Raw genomic sequence first — 6,766 nt, 5'->3', positions numbered from 1 at the left:
TATGTAACATCTGAACCAGACCCCAGCCATACTGTGCTAACATCCTCTGTTCTGTTGACAGGTTTTTTGATGAAGAAACAGTCATTTATCCTTTGATTCTCTCCCAATGACATTTTTAAAGAACGGAGGCAGTATAACTCTCATGACAGCAATCCCCAGCACCATCTGAAGACAGGCCTCATAAAGTCAGCTTTTCACATTAATCCATCACCTTATTATGGATATAAATCAAAGAAGTTAATCCTATATTTTCTAGGAGTTGAAGGCCAAATAAAGAGATTCAACACTTTTCTGACAAAAAGCATTATACACTTTCCAGCTATTTCCCTGCATCTGCCTTAACATACATACATACAATATATGTGCTAAGCCAGGTGTCACCAATACCTTGAGTTACTTTTCTTCTTGTCCACCATGCCTTCCCTTCTGGCTCTTACACTCTGTTCCTCTACCTGGGGGTCCCTGAGCTCTGAAGGGGAGACATTTTATGGAGAATCTCCATTAGGACTGGATGTTCCAAGGTCGCTCACTCTGAATAATATCTGGATGTGGGTCTCTGTTTGTCCCCATCTGCTGCAGGAGGCAGTTTCTCTGCTGATGGCTGACCAAGGCACTAATCTATGAGTATAGAAAAATGCTATAAAGAGCCATTTTATTCTATGTTTCTATTTTGTTTGCTTTTAGAACAGTAGTGTTTTACCCTTGGTCTCTGTGCTATCTAGTCTCTGCTTCTTGGTCATTGTAGAGTAGGCATTCAGTTAAATCAGATATTGATTAGTTACTCCATCAAGCCTTGTGCCACCATTACCCTATCATATCTAGCAGGCAAGACACCATTGTAGATCAAAGGGTTGGTACCTGGGTTGGTGTTTTTGGTTCTCTGTTGGTAGCATACTGAGTACCAAAGACTCAAGCACATAAGTGTGAAGGCTCTAAGTAGGCACCAACTGGACTCCTCCATATTCAATAAGTTGTGTAGGTCCTATTTTAAAGAATAGGATATTGCCATAAATTTGTTCAGAGTACCTGTAGTCTTGTAAACAGCCTGGATTGTTTGGATATTTGACAACTTAGTTAAATATAACCAATTCTTGGTACTGGAAGTTTCATTTGGTGACAAGAGATGTCCTGTTGGGGAAACTGTCTCTACCATCATTTGATAGCTTCATTTAGATATTATTCATGAATGTTTATATTTTAAGGAAATTTCTACTGTATTAGGTTTCCATACTACCCTTCACACGGCCCTTAATTTTAGCTATCTCTCCATATATTCACTCCCTTGTCCCCTCTTCCCTCTGTCCTCCACTTGATCCCCTGTAGCTCTAGCTTTGACTATTTTACTGGGTTTGTTTTCCTACCTCGCAACACTACCCCTATCCCTTCCAACCCCAGGAAGGCTAGGTAGGAGAGAAAGAAGATTAGAGGAGAAAGGGGAAGTTGATATTGTGAGATTACTTCCTGCTGATTAGGGACATCAAGTTCCTTGGGGCAGGGTTGATATCCAATTTCTACTTTGTGGACAATAACTTGACAAATTGCAACAAGCCACAACCAACAGCAACCAGCAGCATCAGCAGGAACAGTAGAAGCATGGGGCAGGGGCAGCAGCAGCAGAGGAGCAAAAGTCACCACCTCTCTTGGGGCTCTGGCATTTATATACCTCTGCAGAGTCCCCAGAATTCCAAATATAAACTATCCTCAGCTGGCAAAGTCACACCAGTCAAAGCACAAGACAAATCATAGATAGCTGCTGTGGACAATTGTCACTGTGTATCCAGCTATGGCTGGCCTGGGCCCCATGTCTGGCAGCTCAGTATAGGTGCCGCTTACCTCTGGACTAGAATGGAGAAACCTGGAGATCAAAGGTCCCAATATCCCGTTTCTTGCTCAGGGGCAGATTAGAGCTCTCAGGGATGAAGCTATTGTCCTGGCATTAAGCTGGGTTCCTAAGGCTCTGCAGGGGAGGTGGAAAATAAGTTTCCATACCTGGTGTCACAGTTAGCTCTTTTTAGAGTGAAACTTCAAGACTGGAAAGGCAGTGGAGATTTGGGAGCTCCACAAGTGTTACAAAACAAAAACTTTCCCTAATCTGTAAAATACCAATGGGTCCTAATGATGGTGTCCTTTGTTGTGTAGAAGTATTTCGGTGTCAACCACTAATTGTCCATCTTAGAGCCTTTGCTTATGGTGTCCTTTCTGTTCAGAAAGTCTTTTCCTGTGACAGTAAGTTTAAGGCTACTCCTTTCTTTCTTTTCTACCAGGTCAGTATAACCAGTTTTATATTGAAGTCTGAATGATTTGGAGTTGATTTTGTGCAATGTGATAAGTATGAATCTATTGGGATTCTTCTAACTACAGGCTTCCACCTTCAGCAGCACCATTTGTTGAAGATGTTGTTTTTTTTCCCCCAGTGTATGCATCTGCCTTCTCTGTCAAAAATCGGTGCCCACGGAAGTGTGGATTTATATCTGTGTCTTCAATTCATTCAGTTCCTTTGATGAACATGCTTGTTTTTATGCCAATACCATGTTCTTGTTATTACTATAGCTATATAGTACTATTACAGGTCAGGGATGATGAGACCTCCAGCAGTTCTTTTACTATTTAGGTATCCTGAGCTTTTTAGTTTCCATGTAAAACTAACGATTCTTCTTTCAAGATTTGTGAAGAGTTGTGTTGGAATTTTGATGGGAATTGCACTGAATCTGTGGATTACTTTTGATAGGGTGGATATTTTTACTATTTTAATCCCACTGATTCATGAGCATGGGAGATCTTTCCATTTTTGGAAAGACTTTTCTTTAATGCCTTAAAATTTTTATTATACAAGTCTTTCACTTGCTTGGTGTCCCTGGCTAGTTTTACATCAACTTGAGACAAACTTGATTTATCTAAAAAGGGGATGCTCAGTTGGGAAAACACATTAGATCCAGGTGTAAGACATTTTCTCAGTGATCAATAGGGGAGGTCTGAGCCTAATGTAGGTGATGCCAACTCTGGGCTGGTGAGCCTGGGTTCTATAAGAGAGCAGGCTGACCAAGCTGTAGAGGACAGGCCAATAAGTAGCACTCCTCCATGACCTCTGCATCAACTTCTGCCTCCATTTTACTTCTCTGTCTGAACTCCTGTCCAGGCTTCCTTTGACGATGTACAGTGCTGTGGAAGTATAGGCTGAATAAACCCTTTTTTTCCTTCCCAACTTACTTTTAATCATGGTGTTTCATCTTAGCAGTTGAAACCCTAAGACACTTGGGTTAAAGTTACTCCAAGATGTTTTAGATTATTTGAGGCTGTCATGAAAGGCGTTTCCCTGATTTCTTTCTCGATCCTTTTTTCATTTGTAAATAGGAAGACTACTGATTTTTTGTGAGTTATTTGTGTACCAATATACTTTGCTGAAAGTGTTTATCAGCTATAGGAGTTTCTCAGTGAAGTTTTGAGGGTCACTTATATATGCTATCATATCATCTGCAAATAAAGATACTTTGACTTCTTTTTTCCAAGTTGTATCCTGTTAATCTTTTCAGTTGCCTTATTGCCCTAGCTAAGACTTCAAGTACTATAGCAAATAGGTGTGAAGAGAGTGGATAAGATTGTCTTGTTCCTAATTTTGGTGGAATTGCTTCGAATTTGTCCCTATTTAAGTTGATGTTGGCTACGAGCTTGCTGTACACTGTTCTTATTATGTTGAGAAAAGTCCCTTGTATCGCTAATCTCTCTGGGACATTCATTACAAAGGTGTGTTAGATTTTGTTGCAGGCCTTTTCTGTACTTTATGAGGTGATCATGTGGTTTTTTCTTTCAGTTTGCTTATATGGTGGGTTACATTTACTGACTCATGTATACCAAACCATGCTTGCATCTCTGTGGTAAAGCCTAAATGGTCATGGTGAATGAAATTTGTAATTTGTTCTTGGATTTGGTTTACAAGTATTTTATTGAGAACATTTTTATCAGTGTACATAAGGGAAATTGGTCTGCACTTCTCTTCTCTTCTTTGTTGCATCTTTTTGTGGTTTGGATATCAGGATTACTGAGGCCCCCAAATACCAAATTGGACAATGTCCTTTTATTTACATTTTGTGGAATAATTTAAGGAGTATTGGAATGAACTCTTCTTTGAGAAATCTGGTAGAATTCTGAGCAAAAACCATCTAGCTATGAGCTTTTTTTTTTTTTTTGGGAGACTTTTATTGATACCTTCTTAATGCCAGCGGTTGTATATCTGTTTAAATTACTTATCTGTTCTCGATTAAGCTTTGGCAAGTGATATGTAGCAAAAAAAATGTCCAGTTTGATGGAGAACAGGTTTTTAAAGTATGTCCTTATAATTCTCTGAATTTCCTCGGTGTCATTTGTTATGTCCCCTTTTTGTCTCTAATTTTGTTAATTTAGATTTTCTTTCTGCCTTTCAGGTTTGTCAGTCTTACTTATTTTCTAAAAGGTGTAATTCTTTGTTTCATTGATTCTTTGTATTGCTTTTATTGTTGTTTCTATTTTATTGGCTTCGTCACTGAATTTGATTATTTATTGCTATCTACTCTTTTGGGGTATCATTTTTTTTTGTTCTATAGCTTTGAAGTGTGTTCAGTTAGTAGTATGGGATCTCTCCAATTTTTTCATGTAGGCATTCAGTGCTATCAACTTGTTTTCATTATGTCCCATAAATTTTCATTCAATTCTAGTAAGTCTCAAATCTCTTCATTATTTTCTGTCTTGGTTCATTTTTCATTCAATAGTGAGTAATTCAGTTTCCATGAGTTTTTAAGTTTTCTGTTGACTCTGTTTTTGTTGATAACCAGTTTTAATGCAAGGTAGTCAAACCTTGGATTAGTCAAGGACAAACGTGTTGTTTCAATTTTCTTGTGTCTGTCGAGACTTGAGTATGTGTGACCAATTTCTGAGAAAGATCTATGAGGTGCTTAGATGGTGCATTCTTTTATGTTTGGCTAAATTGTTCTGTAAATATGTTTGTCCATTTGATTTATAATGTCAGTTAACTCAAGCATTTCTGTTTAGTTTTTGTCTGGATAATCCATCTTTCGGCAAAGTGGAATATTGATATGTTTCACTATCAGTGTGTGAGGATCAATATATGATTTACACTGTAATAGTATTTATTTTATGAACTTAGGTGCCCTTGTGTTTGGTAAACAGATATTAAGAAATGAAATGTCCTTTTGGTAGCTTTTTCCTTTTATGACTATATAGTTATTTAACTATCCCTTCTGATTGGTTTTTGTTTGAAGTCTATGTAATCAGATATTAAAATGGCTACACCAGCTTGCTTCTTAGATCCATTTGCTTGGAATGTCAATTTCCACCCTTTTGCTCTGAGGTAATTGATGTCTATTCTTGGTGCTAAGGTGTGTTTCTTCAATGCAGGAGAAGGATGGATCCTGTTTTCACATCCATATGGTTAGTCTGTATCTTTGTATTGGGAAACTGAGACCAATGATGTTGAGGGATATTAATGAGCAGTATTAATTGATTCTTGTTATTTTATTGCTGTTGGATCGCCCTGTCTCTCTCTCCCCGTGTGTGTGTGTGTGTGTGTGTGTGTGTGTGTGTGTGTGTGTACATATGTGTGTGTGCTCTTTATGCTCCTTGTACTTTACAGGAATCTTCTTCTTTAGTTTAGAGAAATTTTCTTCTGTGACTTTTATATAAAATATTTTCTGTGCCTTCTCTTCCATCCTCTATTCTCTATTGCTATTATTTTTACACTTGGTCTTCTTACAGTGTCTCAGATTTCCTGCATGTTTTCTTCCAGAATTTTTTTAATATTTAACATTTTATTTGACCAAGGTATCCATTTCTTCTACTGTGTCTGCAGTGCTTGGCATTCTGTCTTCCATCTTTTGTATTCTGTTCATGAGGCTTGCCTCTGAGATTCCTGTTTGAATTCCTAAATTTTTCACTTTCATATATTCCTCAGTTTGGGTTTTCTTTATTGATTATATTAACACTTTCAGGTCTAGAACAGTTTTATTCATTTTCTTCCACTGTTTGTGTTTTTATAGATTTGTCATTACGAGATTTATTTATTTCCTCTTTAAGGATCTCTGTCTAATTTTTAAAATATATTCTGACATCTTTTTTACTTTTATTTTTATTTTTGTCATCCTGCCTTGTACTTTATTGTCGTTGCCACCACAGGCCTTGACTGCATGCTTGTGCAGCAGGTACAGCTACTCTTTCTGCTGTTGCTTCTTGGTCTTCAGCTTTTCCTTGTGCTTGGTGAGCTGGCGGCACAGCACTCTGGTCTTCTTAGGCCACAGGCCCAGAGGCTTACACTTGTTGCCCTTGTACAATTTCCTGAGGTTTTCTTTTTGATTCTAGTTAATGACAGCGAGGACACAGGCAATGGATTTGCAGATGATTAGTACTTTGGTGATCTGCAGCTGAGACAGCTCCACCTTTAGATCATCCAGTTGTGTCAGCAGCTCCTCCTTTTTCTTGCCTCACAGGTCCTGAGCTGTAATCTTGGCCATGGCTGCATTGCTCACCACTGAGGCTGCCTGGATTGAGAGAAAGGGCTAGCATATTTGTTTTACACTCCAACTGTGTTGCAATTCTCAGAGCCTGCCTTGGTAGCACCTGCAGGTTCTGGTATAGACACATTGTTCTGGCTGTATTGATTGTGGTTTTACTCTGGTGTCCAGGCATCTGGGTTTGGGATTATTGTAATTCTTTTTTTCTTGTGTGGGTGTTTTGTTCCTTGTTTTCTGTTTCTTTTCTTGTTTAGGAAGATGTGGTGGCT

General features: G+C 38.4%; 1 pseudogene across 1 annotated transcript; it reads right to left on the bottom strand.

Annotated features, from left to right (window-relative positions):
• Window positions 1-501: 501 nt before the first annotated feature.
• On the bottom strand, window positions 502-6,497 carry LOC311582468 (large ribosomal subunit protein uL29-like; annotated as a pseudogene). The gene is made up of 2 exons: window positions 6,141-6,497; window positions 502-618 (listed from the first exon to the last, which is right to left on the bottom strand). The product of its transcript is annotated as a large ribosomal subunit protein uL29-like (transcript).
• Window positions 6,498-6,766: the final 269 nt, after the last annotated feature.

Source organism: Acomys minous (genome assembly GCF_964271855.1).
Source record: "Acomys minous genome assembly, chromosome: 14".
NCBI classification, from domain to species: Eukaryota; Metazoa; Chordata; class Mammalia; order Rodentia; family Muridae; genus Acomys; species Acomys minous.
This window is presented reverse-complemented; position numbering and strand designations above follow the sequence as displayed.